This window comes from Parasteatoda tepidariorum, chromosome X2, assembly GCF_043381705.1.
Source record: "Parasteatoda tepidariorum isolate YZ-2023 chromosome X2, CAS_Ptep_4.0, whole genome shotgun sequence".
NCBI lineage: Eukaryota > Metazoa > Arthropoda > Arachnida > Araneae > Theridiidae > Parasteatoda > Parasteatoda tepidariorum.
Genome location: NC_092215.1, coordinates 52,595,027 through 52,613,102, shown reverse-complemented (window position 1 = coordinate 52,613,102; position 18,076 = coordinate 52,595,027). Strand labels below are relative to the sequence as shown.

The window sequence follows — 18,076 nt, the reverse complement described above, 5'->3', positions numbered from 1 at the left end:
CTAAAAATGAATTTTTTTTTAAATTATTAGTTTTATGTTTAAAAAAAGCAACAAAAGTTTTTTTTTTTCAATTATCGGATTTGAAGTGAAACTTTATTTATACATTTATGCATATTTATATAAATATTTTAAAGTTCTATTTAAGTATAATGCTATGTATAGTTAAACAGAAAATTTGTTATTTTACTGTTAAAGCTTGAATTGAAAAGTAAAAAACTTACTCATTAAATGGTTCACTACACAATGATTTGCATACTTTCTTACAGACCCACTTTTTTATGCAGTATTTCTTGCACACTTTTTTACATAATCCTGCTTCAGAAACCACAGCATAAACAACAAGTATCGTCAAGAGAAAAAGAGCTTTCTTCATCATGATGTCTAAAAAATTTTAAATAGTAATAATTTTAGTCTAAGTTTGATAAAAAAAAAGCCAAGTTTGCTTTGATACCTTTAAAAATATAAAATCATTTATGCAAATCGTTTTTATAAAGAATTTTTATGATTCATCATGCACACGAGTCGTTCGAAACTTGTCTTATTGTTAATCCTTCGTAAAAATGAAATCCATTAAAATTTGATCACTTCTTCCTCCTCTGTAATTTTGATGTTTATTCTTTCTTTTTTTTTTCTTTTTTGATTAAAAAAAAAGCCTTCTCATCATAATCAGATTAATATGATTCTGATTACTAATAGTATAATAACAAAACATTTTTGTCTTTCAAGATTTATTAAAGTGTGTTTCAATACTAAAGCATTTAACCGGGACTAGCTTTGTCAAAGATACTGCATTAATTTGCATAAAAAAATTTTTTTTTAAATTGTCCACATATTCATTTAAGGAAAATGTTAGTGTGGATTAATAATGATCTAGTTTCTAGAAATTGAGGTAATCTTAAAACGTGTTTGCTAAATTTTAAAGGATGTTTTGTGATGTATACTTGTATGTCGTCGATATCAGGCCTTCGAATGTTGGATACGACAATTATTTACCTATATGGTAATATTTCGAGTACTATAACAATTACAATCGAATACTCTAAAAAATACTCAACCAATAGACAATTAAAATTGATGAACTTAATTCTCGTTAATAAATTCAATGTTTTAAATATAAGTTGTTTTTGAATACATAAAGAATTGTTTAAAATTGAATAGAAAATAATTTTGAACAAAATAGATGTTCCTTAGTGAAATTCAAACTTAAAGGGAATATCGAAATGTAGTTTTCTTAAAGGTTACCTGGAGTCACATTCTGCTTCCCGTATTCCCCATGTAAGCCTATGGAAAATTATATGAATGCAAATTCCCTACATATTAAGTCTGTAAATAATAGTTGGGATTTTTTATTTCATTTTATTTACTGAAATTTTTTATGGAGAACTTGGGTACAAAATTCGTATTTTTAATGTTTTCATTTACATTAATTATTGACACAATAAGAGTTAATATAATTCTTCTTAGGTTAGCATGGAAGGAGGGCGAAATAGAATTTGGCTCTGGAGATAAGTCAAAGGTTTAAATTTTGGACTAAAGATAAAAATAAATGCTTGAAATATCAAAAAATCGGAAACCTAGTGGCAATTATACAACTTCTTGTTATTATCACTGAATGGCAAGGGTAATAACTTCATTCATTTATAGTTTTGGACTATAATTTCTTTATACTCTAAAAAAATTTTATATTTTATGGGAAAGTTGTGGAGAGCCGAAGTTTTTGTCTACCTTTAGAACTGAAATTTCATGTCTCGGCCTAAATGCTTCACTAAAATAAACCAGATTTTCACGATCTAAAAAAATCCTCATAATTAAGCTAGAGTTTAAATCAGAGATATTTCTTTTCTAAATTTACATAATCAAAATATGTATATTAATAGAAATTGAGATGCAATTTAATTGAAGTTTGAAGTAAAATTTGAATGGGAGGGGGAACAATGTTCTTAAAAATATTGAGTGTTATGCTATAAAATGCAGAAATATTAGATAAATTTCTGATACGAAAATAACCAGATGTCAAAAAAAACTTTTAAATAGAAAAAAATGCCCTAAAATGTAAAAAAAAAATCATAATTAAAAATATATATATATTCTAAAATTGTTCTAAATGCAAATGTCAGAAAAATCTGGACTATAAAAATTCCTTATTAATTTTAAATTAGTAGGAGGAACGATATTAACTTCCTAAACTGAACCTATAACCTTTTTAACGTATAAACATTTTTATATTACCTATACAAAAAATTTAAAGATGTTGATTAATCTGTATGATATATTTATAGATAACGTATATAAACCTTAACTGAAGGCAAAAGATATCTTCTCTCACCTCTTCGGATTTATATTTAACCGTTTGCGGTTGTCTGTCTCTGTCAACTATTGGAGATCGAAATAGGCTACAGGTGGCGTAGAGCAGAACTCTGCCTATGGCAACACTTCGCATGCTTTCACCATTAGCGTGTGGAAAGTCGTAAAAGGAAGTGCGTTAGTTTCTGCCTTGATTTTCAAATAGATTAAAAACTTTTAAGTTAGGAAACTATATGGAACGGAAAACTACATTGAACATGGTTCTAAAAGAAAACTTCGTGGAAATTTAAAAAAATATATTTAATAATTAAATACAGAAAATATTAAGAAAGGGGAAAATAACGTAGTATATCCCTATAAAACTGAGAAGAGGGAGATAATCAAGACATGGAACCAAGCATATTCGAGCGTTGCGATTACCAATCGGCTTTATCAACACAAAAAAATCAAACATCTTATAGTAGTGAACAAGACAATTCACTTAGTAAATAATTTTTAGAAATATATAAAATTAAAATAATACTTAATAAATTTAGTTTAAGTGTAATTTGCGATTACAGCGCTCGAATACATTATTTGGGGAGAAGACCGGTTCAATGCCTTGACCCTTCCCTCTTCTCAGTTTTATAGGAATGTACTATGATATTTTTCGTATTTACTTGTCAAAAATATTTTTTTTTAATTTTTACGACGTTTTCTTATAGATCTATGTTCATTGTAGTTCTCAGTTCCATATAGTTTCCTAACTTAAAAGTGTTTAATCTATTAGAAAATCAAGGCAGAAACTAACGTACTTTCTTCTATGACTCTCCACACGCTAATGTTGGAAGCATGCGAATTGTTGTCATATTTAGAGAGTTCTGCTCTACGCCACCTGTTGCCCATTTCGATCTAGAAAAGCGTTTATCCTTCTTTAAAGAAAAATTCTTTCTCATTTTGCGTATTCCATTCGTCCAATAAAAAATATTCTGCTTGACAACTATGTATAATTTTAAAACGACTGCAAAAGGTTGATCTGAAATACATTTGCTTTGAAATACACTATTTAAGTCAGATTTTTGTCTTTTTTTTAATATAATGCTGCATATTTTCGAAATGTTGGGTAAACGAGTTGAAAAGAATAATTAAGGGGATTAGGGACACAAAATATAGATTTTAAAATATAATCTTTCCTTAATACTTAGAAAAAACAAACAATGTATTTAAATATATTTTATGTGGTGAGATAAAATATGTTCTTATCGCAATGCTTGATAAGACATTTTTTTTTCTTCAGTGCATTGAACTTTAAGTTAAGATTCAAACTTTTAAAGTTCATTTCTATAAAAACATTTTTTTTACAACTTAAAAATAATATAGTTCAACGCCTATTGAAGACAGTTGCATGAAACTATAAATGTGCATATATAAATGTCTTAGTTTGTCTTAAATCTATAAAAAAATGTTTAGTTCTTATAGGTCTTTAAAAAATGATTAAAAAGGAAAATAACTTGAAGATTTTTTTAAAACCATAATACGAAAATGCTGATGACAAAGTATGGATATTTTTATTAAAAATGAACTGGAATTTTAATATTGAGTTAAAATATTTTTAATCATATTAGAAACCTCATTTTTTTTAAAAAAAATTTTTGAATTTACGTACTTTTATGAATTTTATCTACTTTTTTGATAATTTATGTACTTTTTGAATGATACGCGAGTTAAAAAAATTCAAAGCCGCTGAGGAATTTTAAAAATTTTCCGGGGACCCCTCTTAGAATGCAAATTTGAAATGAATTCACCACTGATTTTGTAAACCTGTGCAAGTTTGTTATAATATACATCAGGGTTAGTAGTATTTCTTATATTCCTGATTTAAAAAAAAAAGATTTGGTCCTGATTTTTTTAGTTTTTTGTCCTGATATTCCTGATGAGTTTATGACATTTTCTAAGAATATAAATGCAGATTCTTAAAAAAATTGATTTCAAGAATTGGAAGATTTGGATTTTTGAGACATCTTTTTATTTTTATTATTAATCCTTGTAAAAATTGCGAAATTCGAACATTCCAATTTAGGAACCGTCTACTAATTATGTATAGTGCACAAAAAGTTAAAAGAAATACCCTAAATAATTTTTTATCCTAATGACCGGATTTTCACGATTTTATCCAAAGATAACAATTATTTATAATTCCTTAATATTCTATTTAATGGTAGTCGAAAAAAATTTGAGTTGTAAGGTAAACAAATTTTTACACAGTTTTAAATAATGTAGTTTTATGTGGCAAAATACAAAATTTGGACGAAATCGGTCGAGTAATTCCCGTGATTGAATTTTAAAAAAGTCAGATAATTAAAATATGATTTCTCAGGAACTATTCGACCGACTTCGCTCAAATTTTATATTTTGCCAACTCAAGATTTTTTCGAATTGTTTCGAGAATACCAGTGCCTGTAATATTTTAATAAAAGCAAGTGGGTTGCATTATGGGCCCGCATGCAATGGAAAAGATTACTTTTAACAAATATGGAAGGAAACAATTAATGAAATAAAGTTTTGCTAGAAAAGAAGCTAAGTTTGTTAAAAATAAAAGAAGATAACTCACCTTTTTAAGTTTGAAATGAAGGTCTGAGGAGATTTCAAATAGGGTGGATATGCTTTCATGCAGGGCTTCTTGGTCTAGGGGTTTATATTGTACTACAAATTATCTTGTTTGATAAAGAAAAGAATAGAATTCTTCAGTATCTATGATGTAAATTGGAAAAACCAATTTCAATTTATCGAGTGGGGAAATTCTCCACAAACACTTATCGATTATCTTATCCCGGATTTTGAGGTTATCATTTTGTTTCACATTTTTATCATTATTCATACTTTTGTGTAACAATACTTGATTTGCATATTTATGCTCAGAAAAAAATTATTATTTATTTATTTTTAATATTCAATTCTATAAAATATATATAAGGAAATTAATGCGAATACTTTAAAAGTGTATTTATTAGAACAAGATTGAATTGTAACTTTACAGAAATAGTTTATGAATTAAATCAGCTAATTGGTTGACTTTTAGGACCTTAATTTTTCCTAAAAATGTCATTTTTCAAAAAGTTAATCTACATACACTTGATGGGTTTCATGTTTAATTTGATTTTATATATGAGGATTTTATGTTTAATTTGATTTATTATATTAAAACAAGACAGGAGGAAAGAAAGCAGGGGGAAAAAAATAGGTGAAAATTGAGACGTATTATATCATCTTTGAAAATTTGATTGAAATTTGAAATGTTGCTAGCGATGGTTTAAAAATCACTTTCACATCATTGTAATTTGAAATAAACATTTTTTAAACGTAATTAATAATTCCAACAAACTACTTTCGTAAAAAAAAGCCATACACGTTAGAATAAAGCTTTTTTTTTTAAATCTATTTATTTATATATGTATGTGTGGAAATGGCAGATAAATTGAAACTGTTAAAACCAGTTGGAAACAGTTACATACATAGGAGAGTTAAGACAAGATAATATTTAGAACTTGCACTATGAAACCTCGATTCTTGGGACATTAATTTTTCCTAAATATGTTATTTTTCAAAAAAGTGTTTAAGCTTAAAAAAGATAATCGACATACCCTTGATGACTTTTAATCTTCAATATTTTCATTTTTTTTAATCTGAAAATGAAAATCCCAACTCGTTTAATATATTTATTTCAGTAAATGCCTTTGATACTGTAACTTTACAAAACCAGTTTATAAATTAATTCACCAAATTTACACTTTGAAATATATAATTTCCAGACAAATATTTTCTAAGCGAGTCATTCCTTTATAAGGGTGTTATACGCATACCCTCCAACTATTACGAAGTTTCTTTTGTTTTAAAAAATGGATTTGCTATCGGCAGTAAAGTAATTTAATATAATATTGATAAATTATAATTAAAATAATTTTAACTGCCACTAAATATAAATAAGTTATACAGACATATAAAGGGTCCTGTTCCCTAGTTCTGATAAAAAAAAAATTAAAAATTTCGTTTATTAAAGTTTCTGCTTTAGTTTACTACCCTCTAGAAAAAATAGTTCTCAAAAAACCTCTATTATTGGACGGTATGTATACGCTTTGAATTTGTGACGAATGAAAATTTCAGACGAATATAGACTTCTTTGAAATCAATTTAATAAATTTGAATTGCTCTAAAGGCAGATCAGAAATGAATTATAAAAATTGTCACCACAAAATCTCTTTCTTTTTTTGACAAATATTTTATAAATTTTTTTATTAAAATGGTTTTACTAAGCTCTACATATTAATCGAGATGACAGTTAAATCAGAATTTACTATCTAATTATGAAGAAGAATTGATTGTTCGTAGCAAACAATGCCTAAAGAAACATATTGATGAAGTTAACCAAGCGTTTAACAAATTGTTTGTCCTATTATCCATTTTTCTTTTTACAATGATGAAGACAAATATTTCTAAAAGCAAATTATTTAAGTGACGTGTTCAATTGGATAATTCATCAACAAAAAAAGATTTATAATTAAAAGCTCTAATGATTTCTTACTAAATCGTAGGAGCTCCAGATTAAAAAACAATAAAATGATTAATTTTTAAAATGGCACTGAGGGTGTGGCTGCAGGCAAGCCCCACATGACACCTCCAAATATGATGAATTCAATAATGCAAGTGACATGTAAATATGTATTAAAATTTTTTTCACCAAGGAAAGTTAAATATCTCATGTATTGGGTATTCATCGTTTTAATTTTTGCCAAGGTTCATTTTCTTAGTCTCGCATATTCAAATGTGTTGGCAGAAAAGAAAGTGTGAGAAAAATAACAAATTTTAAAGAAATTAACACTGTTATCAACCATGTAACGGTTTCAGAATTCTATAGAAGTGTATAAGGCAGATGTAGAGATAATCTTTAATACTGCATTTTATTCTGCACTCAATTCAAGGTTATTAAATAAAATGATCACCGATTATATTTATGATCTTTATGTATTGAGAAAAGATTAAATGAAATGATAATTTAGTTATAAAATATTAGGAAATATACTATGCATTCTTTTGCATGACATATTCAAAGACCTATTATTTCGAATGAAATCGGGAGAACAGTTTTTGAGTAATAAAAATTTAAAAAAGTGCATATTTAAATTTCATTTCTCAAGAACTTATTGACTGATTTAGTTTTGCAAATAAATAATTGAAATAAAGGATCAAGCGAAACAAAGTGAATGAACTGCAAATAAATGTACGAAAATAGGCATCTGTAGTTTTGGTTTTATAATCAAGAGCCTTCCTCAATGTCGAAACACAAAATGACAGAAAAAATTAACGAGACAAATATGCTGCAGTAAGAAAAAAAGTAGTTTGGCCAATAGGGGAAGAGGAATAAACTTAAACAAATTGAAAAAATTAAACTCGCAACCCAAAAAACTTTCTAATTTGAATTTTAACAATTTAATTGTCGTACTTTTTTTCTGATAATCAGTCTCCAAATTGCTAAGATATGGTTTAAAGCTGTTTTCTCTCTAGTAAACAGACTAAATTTCCCCTTACTTAAAGGCCCCATAACTGATAACAATAGCTTGGGTATTTATCATATTCTTTGTCAGCATGGTCTTGCATAGATTGAACTATCTAAACGTATAGTGCAGCTTTGAGGAGAACTCCTACAGACTAAAAGTCTGGGGCTGTCTGCTGCTATGGTAACAAGCGAGAGCACATTTCTAATGGGAGTGAAATGGAGGAAAGAAGGTGTTGATTGGTTTAATCACGACGACCTACGCTAAGATTAAGACAAAACTATTCACCCCACACCTCTATTCGAAATGATCTTTCCTCGTAACCATAATACCCGCCACGACGGGTGTCTAGTGGAGTTCTCTTGAAAGCTGCACTATTTCCTTAAACTTTGACTTGAAACACATAAAAAAATATGATCAAACTCAGAATATTAAACAACATTCCATTGAGCTACATTGTTCGAATTCTTATCTTACATTTGAGTTTTCTTCTATGCTAGCAAGCGAGAGCACATTTCTAATGGGCTTTCGCTTGTTAAAATGGAGAAAATGGGATTGAAATGGAGGAAAGAAGGTGTCGATTGGTTTACTCACGACAACCTAAGCTAAGATTAAGACAAAACTTTTCACCCCACACCCCTGCTCAAAGTGACCTTTCCTCGTAACCATAATACCCGACACGACGGGTGTCTGGTGGAGTTCTCTTGAAAGCTGCACTATTCCCTTAAACTTTGACTTGAAACTCATAAAAAAATTATGATCAAACTCAGAATATTAAACAACATTCCATTGAGCTACATTGTTCGAATTCTTATCTTACATTTGAGTTTTCTTCTATGGTAACAAGCGAGAGCACATTTCTAATGGGCTTTCGCTTGTTAAAATGGAGGAAATGGGATTGAAATGGAGGAAAGAAGGTGTCGATTGGTTTACTCACGACAACCTAAGCCAGGAGTCGGCAACCTGTTTGTCCTTAAGGGCGCAATACTAAATTTGAAAATCACCGAGGGCGCATATTTTACAGATAATCATGCACAATCCTAAACTCAACTGACTACTTGCTGTATATCGCCGTTTGACAAGAGTTAAGTAAATCGCTCTGGCTATCATACATTTACATTAGTCCAGCGAGGGCGCATTAAAAATCGATCGGGGGCGCCATGGCGCCCGCGAGCGCCGCGTTGCCTACCCCTGACCTAAGCTAAGATTAAGACAAAACTTTTCCCCTCACACCCCTGCTCAAAGTGACCTTTCCTCGTAACCATAATACCCGCCACGACGGGTGTCTGGTGGAGTTCTCTTGAAAGCTGCACTATTCCCATAAACTTTGACTTAAAACACATAAAAAAATATGATCAAACTCAGAATATTAAACAATATTCCATTGAGCTACATTGTTCGAATTTTTATCTTACATTTGAGTTTTCTTCTGAAATCATTCAACACTACTCTTTTTCTATCGACTTTGACACCGGGGAATTATTCCGCATTAGAAAAATTTTAATAATTCAATTAATGATTTTTTCTTGGATTTTTTAAAAGTTAATGATTTTTCCAGCATTTTTCAGTTAAGGATTTTTTATTTCTTAATGTTTGGAGAACTATTCTAATTGAATTCCTACTTCTTGCAAATTAGGGTTCGCAACCCACTCCCTCTCACATGCTTCTTATCCCTCTTTTATTATTTGGTTCAAGCTTGCTCCTTCTCCTTTATTGGTTAAACCACCTTCTTACCTTATTGCAATGTAATTGTCTCATTACTATCTCCCGTCTTTTTTTTTTTTTTTTTTTTTTTTTTTTTTTTTTTTTTTTTTTTNGTTTATAGAACAGAACCATTTTGTGTGCCTTTTTTACGCCTTTATTCGTGCTTTATTCACGTTGTCTTGCTTTACAGTTTTCTTGGGCATTGTATTGGAAGCATGTGTTGCAGAGGCTACTTCTTTAATCGTATTCGTCCGTATCCGTTTTCGTTAATCCGTATTCGCTAAAAATCCGTATTCGCTAAAAATCCGTATTCGTTAAAAAAATGTGCAATTTCTCCGAGAGAGAAAGTTTTTCCTTTTTTGATTTCTCAATTTAAAATATCCTCTGGACAGTTTAACCAGCATATTTTGTTCTTGGATTACTAACTCGCATATTTATGATCTACTCATTGAACTATTCAGATTTCACAGTTGATGAGTGAAAATCCAACGAGTAAATGAAATGTTATTCAGAGTATTTATTTATTTTTATTTTTTTTATAATGCGTATTACTTCTTCAACATAAAATTTAAGAACTCAATCAGTTTGCTATTAAGGGTATTCATTTTCTGTGCATTTGATTGAAGTGATCTCATCACTAGCATTAGTATAAAAATTTGTATATTAATTGTATGCTTGATATTTTCACATAATACACCATATCTGTTCTAAAATTTAAACCGTATAAAAAATACTGAGAAGACCTAATTGGTTGTTTAAGGAATAATGTAGCAATTAGTAATATAATAATAATAATAAAATATTTTTTTAAAATTATATGAAGTAAACATTCAACGGAATATATTGCTTTAAATATTTATTTATTACAACGTATTCCAAGGAGAATTATCCAATTAAATTTTGCAACAGGACCCTGTAAGTTTTGCTCTCATTCTGCTTTAAACTGCCGTGTTAATTTTTTGCGTAGAGCATTAAGAATTTTGTGTTTGTACGTTATTATATATTTTTTGTGTATATTATGTACGCTACCCTTGAAATCAAGTAATGTTTTCAGTAAAAAAATATCTCTTAATTTTATTTTGAAAAATTGTTTGTTATTTTAATTTCTATTAAGAACTATATATTACAAAAGGACTTTAAACGTAAGTCTTAATTTTGATTTAAAAAAATAAATTAATTTTCGTTATGTACGCACAGGATTATATTTCGAGACTAAATGACAGTGACATGATATGATAGTTCTTTATCATATGTATGTACTTTTCTTTTATTATTTAAAAAATTGCCCAATTAGAAACTTAACTAATAACTCTTTTCAGTTAACTAGGCGATAACATTTTCACATGATTTATTGTTTTTAAAATAACTCCCTAGATGGCAGCACTAAATTTCATTCCTCGAAGATATTAAAAACAAATGGTAGAAATAATAAACAATAAATTAAAGGAAAAATATGTAATCTACCAATTCTTTTATAATAAATTAAATTTTGTTGAAAGTCAGTATTTTATCATATTTTATGAAAAATCTCATTTCGATAAAATTGTATATTTAGTTCAGGACTGCATGAAAAGGAATGAGAATAAGTATTGCATTCAATGTTTACTTCTTCTCTTAATTCCAGGTGGTCCCGAATCACACTCCTTATGAATTCCATACTTGTATATCTTAAAGGATTTAAACATTAAATTTACTACTATGTAATATAGACTATTATATATTATTTATTTCATGTCACTTTTAGAACAAAAAGGTGTCAATCATAAATTTTTATTATATTTTTGTCAATTGACGGAAAAGTATTACTAATAAAAAAAGTTTATTAATATTTCATTTGCATCGTATAAATTACAAATATTATTATCAGACCAACAAATTTCATCTTCTGCCTTTATTTCTTGAAAGCAGGTGCAATACGTTAGGAATATTTTGTTTATTTCACAACAGATGACGCCACCATATTCAAAATTTTTTTTATTTGATACATAATGTGAAATAAACCTTTCTTCATTATTTAAAGTATTGCCATCTATAAATCAATTAATTTACTTTTAGTCTGATTTTAAATTATCAAATAGTTAAACAAACAGACAGGATATTTATATAAAAATTTATATCAGATGATTTTTTTTATATTTGAAAACTAGTTAAACATAAACTATGTATAATGAAGTTTTATTTTAATTTAAATTGCATTTCTTTTTCACGGTCACAAACTTTTGAGCTTTAAGTAATGTGACTTTGAAACCGTAGAAAATTCTCTGTATATTGGTACATTTTATGGTTTTTTCTTACAAAAACTTTGAAATTTTTTAAATTTAACTCTAGTAGTTATATCTCAAAACTTTATTTGGTAATAATTAAAATTTATTAGTTTTGTTTTTTTAAGAAAATTTTTAAAATATTTATTTAGTCTTAAACACTCTATAAAGTATTATGGAGTGTATATATAGTACCTATACTATATCTATAATATAAAGTATCTATAATTTATAGATATCTAGATTGTATTAAACACTTATAGTATTATTTAAAATTAATTTCTGTTGAGTGAAAAGATAAAAATAAATAAATAAAATCAGAAAAATAATTTTTTCCAATAAATAAAAAACTTTAAATAGGAACAGCAAAAAACACTTTTTTGATAGAAATGTAAGAACCATTGTCATACGAAGGAAATAAAAATTTATCCTGCCGTGACCAGGATTCGAACCTGGGTTATTGCGGCCACAACGCAATGTACTAACCACTATACGATCACGGCGACGAGCATCAGGCGCTTATATAAATTGTTCTTCAGTGCGCATGTCCATAACACATTTTTAAATTGTGTTTTTATTTTTGAATCTAACTTATATCATTGATTTGTTCAGTTAATTGACTCTTAACTTATTGATATACCTTTCCTTCAAATGAAAAAATTTATTATTTTCTAAATCTTCTTTCTGATTTCTGTAAAATAAAACAAGCTGAAATATTTTTATGATTATTAAATTTGGTATGTCTTTAAGAAATTTTCTTTTATATAAGTTATTTTCTAAAATAACGAAATTAATTACTTTATGAAGTATGCAGTAGTAAATATGTATAAAAATAGATATATATGTAAAAAATTGTTTTATTTTTTTTCTTCAGTTTAACAACAGCATAATCTATTTATTTATGTTTTTATTTAATTGGAATTCGTTAATTTCTTTCCTTATTTAAAATTAAAGAGTAAAATTATAAAATTAAAATTTTGATAAAATTTCTTTCAACTTTTCTTCCCAAATATGTTATAATTAAATTAAATCGGTTCTCAGGGGGCAACGATCGCAAGTATTCTATCCAATAGACGCCTTATTAGGAAGATAAAATTTTAAATGCACATAAATTACTATTATTGCAGCTATTACTTTTATTGAATCCATTACTATTCTTTTTATTGTAAAATAAATATTTTTTGTTTCATGCAAAATAATTTATGATGAATTAAATATGGTTTTAAAATAAATTTAAGAATAATGATATAACGGAAATTAGAATATCACTTAAAAAATTTAAATGGTCTTTGTTTGTAAGGAAAGAAATCAGAACACTTGATTCGAAATTCATCAAAATTCTTTATATTAATTTTTATCTTAATGACAAAATTTCACAATTTTACAAAATACTTTTTTTTCAAAAAATTAAAATTTTCTTTGATTTCAAATTTTTAAAAATTTTAAATTTTAAGCTTTGTATTTTTTAAATCTGGGTAATATTTTTCAAAAAAAAATTTTTTTTCTTTGATAAATTTGAAATTTTGCTTCTTCTTTTCATCAAAGTTAATCTAAATCACTTTAAATTAAATCTTTAAATTCTTTGCTATTTTTTAACTACTTCAACTAAGCTAAATATTTAATTTTAAAAAACTCTTTTTAAATAGCCTTCTTATTCTTTTCATTATTTTTTTGTTAAAAATGAACCCAATAATGTAAATTTATGCTTATTTAAAGTTGAGTTTTTATTTAATATGGAATAGTTATGGAATAAGAAAAAATTTTATTAGTGTTTGCAAATTCTTCTAATGTTTTTAAGAATAAATTTAAAAACAAATAAATTAAGCTCTCGAATTTTTATCAAAAACATGTTTTTTCAATATTAAAGTTCCAAAACTTGCCCATTTTATAATGATAATTAATTTTTAAATTTAAGACTTGTCGCCATCTTCAATTTTGGAGATTAGGATCTTCATTCTACAATAACTTTTGCTTACAAATAGTAGATACAGATGGCGCTAGATGTATTTTTCGTTATACATAATCTGTTCTCTCTTTTTTTTCCCCTCTTCAAGTCTGTCTATCATTATTATCGGTTTTTTACTCAATTTTTTTAAAAGCTTAAAGTTTCCTGTTCATGTTTAATATTGTTCTATTTGAAGTTAAGGAGTCATTTGTAAATTAAATATATGAATTCTTTTATAAGTTAATATTGATACCCTTACTAATTAAATAATTCAAATCTGAAGACTAATAAAACCTAATAAATATTTTTTCTGATTTTTTTCTGTTTTATTTTGTATTTGTTCTATTATTTCAAAAATTCTGTAAATGCAAGTTATCAAATTAAAAAAAAAAAATTCGAAAATTTATTTATTTTTCCAAAATTTATTTATTTTTCTCATAAATAGGTAATTATAAATAGATTATCTTCCTTATAAATAGGTATTTTTTTTATCAATAGTTAAAACTTACTAAAATAGAGTAAACTTTCAATTTAAAGAATATATATTATTTTAATTGTCATTGTACAGATTGACATTGTTATTGTTTATACAGTTTATAAGCGTTTACCGTACATAAGGAATATATTCTTTTTAGCATTAAATGTCCAAATCTACTCGTACTAAATTACGCGATGAACAACTTTGTAATTTGCTTTTTCTTTTCTATCACCATGATAGGAATGCTAACTACTTAATTTTTCAGCAGACGGTGTTGATATCGTCTCATCAAGTAAAGCATAGCCGCTTTATTATATCTAAACACCATTTTGATAATTATAGCTCACGTTGTTCGAGTCTTAAAAGGAATGAGTCCCGTAAGTGATTTCGTGTTAAAACTATTGTTTTTGGTTTCCATAAAATTTAATGTGCAAGTCTGTATATCAGCGTTTTTGTTATTATTTTTACTTAGTTTTCAAATGTGACTACATTTATTTCGGAGCTATTTTGACAACTTTGTGCAATTCTTTTTACTGGATAGGCAATGTGTAAAATGTTTCATAATTTCACCCTTTGCCTGTTTCTAATTTGGCATTCTATAGAATACCTAGACAATGAGAGAAATGTTTAGTCCTTTCGTATTTTGTCGGCCTATATCATTTTTTAGTCAATAGTTTTCTATAAAATGCCTAGATATTCTACGGAATGCCAGATTTCAAACTTTAACGGTATAAAATATTCCATAAGAGACGGGTTAATATAATTAAATATAATTCTGTTTAGTTTTCCCTTAAATACACAAATAAACTTAATTACAATTGTAAGAATAGAGGGGCACTAGAAGATTCCTTTATTTCTGATTCCCCATTAATACCCCTGTACAATAAACTATAATGAAAGATTAACATACAGTTCATAAAACTGGAAGAGAGCAACTGAGCCAAAAAGTGAATGCGCAAGTCTTTATATCAGAGATTTTGTTATTATTTTTACATGGTTTTCAAATTCGACTACATTTGTTTCGGAGCTATTTTGACAACTTTAAAAAGCCCCTTTATACTGCGTAGGCAATGTGTGAAATGTTTAATCCTTGCCTGCTTTACCAGTTTGAAATTTGGCATTCTATGGAAAAATTTGGTAATGCATGAAATGTTTAATAATTATAGAATGCCAGATTTCAATAGAATGCCACTTTGAATAGACTGTAAAATACCAGATTTCAAACTTTGCCAGTAAAAAATATTGAATAAGAGCAGGGTTAATTTTTTCAGAATGCAAAATGTAATTCAGTTCAGTTCTTCCAAATAAACTCAAACACAATTCTATGAACAAGAAGGGGGTTCTAGAAGACTCCTATATTTCCAATTCCCCATAAATACCCCTAAACAATAAACTATAATAAATGATTTACACTTAGCTCATAAAATTGAGAAAAATCTACTAAGCCTAAAACCTAAGCCTAAAACCTAATGCGCAAGTATTTTAGAGATTTTGTTATTATTTTTAAATGGTTTTCTAATTCAACTACATTTGTTTTGGAGCTATTTTGACAACTTTGAAGAACCCTTTTTTACTGAGTAGGCAATGTGTAAAACGTTTAATCATTGCACATTTTGCCGGTTTTTAATTTGACATTCTATAGAATATCTATGTAATGCGTAAATGTTTAGTCATTTCACATCTTGCCGGTCAGCCAGTCTACAGTATTCTATAAAATGCTAAGATATTCTACAAAGTACCAGATTTTAAACTTTGCCAGTAAAAAATATTCAATTAAAAGGGTGAATTTTTTTTTTCAATGTAAAATATAATTCAGTTCAATTTTTCCTTTAAATACACAAGAGAACTCAATCACAATTCTATGAACAGGGGAGAGGGAACTCCTTCATTTCCGATTCCCCATTAATACTCCTACGCAATAAACTATAATGAAGGATTAACATATAGCTCATAAAACTGAAAGAGAGCAACTAAGCCCTCTTATAGTACACAGTGGCACGCGCCCATCTCACTTTTAAACACAAAGCCCCTCACCATTTGCTTACAAGCACTACTGTTGAGCACTTTTGGCCTAAAGAAGTAAACCGAACAGGGTTAAAGGACCATATGAAAAAAAAAATCTACCTCCAATGAATATTCTAATCCGGGACTTTGCAAGAAGAGGAGCGGGATATGGGGCGTTAGAGTGCAAAATCCAAACTTCCGGAAGATGGGCAAAAGATGAATTTTGCCCCTGGAAAAGAGAGATTATCCCCCCTTGTCCGTGGGAAGCAATAAATACCGGATTTCAAAAGCTATGTATTATCGTACAGACGATATATACCTATCTTTTGTGAGTTTTATCTTGCATTTTTGAAATAGTGCTTGGCAAAAAATTTAAAGATAAATTTCAGTATAGATGTACAATACACAAAAAGAAAAAAAAAAGAAAAGGAAAAAAAAAAAAAAAAAACTGACTGACTTGAATAATTTTTGGTCTACGGATTGGATCATCACGTCTAAAGACTCGATATTAATGGTGGACTCTACTAACTAAGTAGCCAGTTTTTCATCGAACCTAATGAGCCAAGTCGTGGTGGCTCTGGGAATAGAGCGATCGCTTCCTAGTTAGGTGACTCGTGTTCGAATCCCAGCGATGGCTGATCGATACAAATTCCGCACTCGGCTCTCATTATTTTCTAGCAACTGGTTATTTTGAGGTGTAGTTCGAGAGGATGACCTCAAATATGTTAATTAATTAGAGCAGACGATGTTTCAAGTTTCGAAATCAGATACAAAAACGCACTTTCTCAGAGTAAACATACCCCCCTTTTTTAAACGGATTCAGTTTTCTGAGCCCCAAAATAAAAGGGATAGCCGCAATCCGGGAAATATGGTCCCAATAGTTTGGGCTGGAGAGCGATCCAAAGTATGGATCCTTTAACTGTTGATTTTACTTTTTGCTTATTTCACCATTCTCGAGATTAAGCAAACTGAAAAATTTTTGCATAAAATTATAAAATTCGTTTATCCAATGGTTGCTCCACGTAAAAAAACATGTTTTAATAAATATTTATTTATTTTTATTATTTTATTTAATAATAGTCAAAGAAGTTCTGAATCGTAAGGTATACAATTATTTCCATCTTTTTAAAGAATATAATTTTACATGGCAAAATAAAAAAAATAAAATTTTGAATTTGTTGAGTAATGAATCAAATTTTAAAAAAGTCGTATTTCTAAAATTTTAATTTTAACTTTATTTATGTCCTTCGAAATTCGCACAGCATTTTCATCATCAGCAGCAAAACCATTATTGTTTCAAAATATATTACATCAGAAGATTTTGTATTTGTAAGAACGGGTAGTAAATAAATGTTGATAATATTAATGGTAATATTCATAATATTAGCAAAATTTATGTTTATTTAATTATTATTAAAGGCATAATAAGTTGTGTTCCGATGGACTAAAATACATAATTTAAAGATATTTTGCCATTTATCATAAAACTATACTTATAACAAAACGAAACTATTGATTACGAACTTTCAAAGTATCTACCTGGAAACAATACTAAGGAACAATCTAATGTAAGCAAGTCACATTTTGCAGAAATGTTGTTTATCACCATGATACCCTAAGTCCTTCAAATGAATATTTAGAATACTGCTATTAGCAATAAAATGAGCAATAAATGTTTCTTTAAATGTAAAAATCATCTTTTTCATTTAATAATAAAAAATACAACTTATTATTTTTTTATTTCTTTTCTCAACCCTGTTTTGCTGATTGAAATTTTTTATTAGAAAATAATGTTTTAAATTAATAGTAAAACAAATTGCTAGAAATCTGGAAAGTAATTTAATTTCTATGT

At 27.7% G+C, this 18,076-nt stretch overlaps 1 non-coding gene across 1 annotated transcript; it reads right to left on the bottom strand.

Moving 5' to 3' along the window:
- Positions 1-12,228: 12,228 nt before the first annotated feature.
- TRNAH-GUG (transfer RNA histidin (anticodon GUG)) lies at positions 12,229-12,300 on the bottom strand. The gene has a single exon. It is a non-coding gene; the product is annotated as a tRNA-His (tRNA).
- Between the last annotated feature and the right edge of the window lie 5,776 nt (positions 12,301-18,076).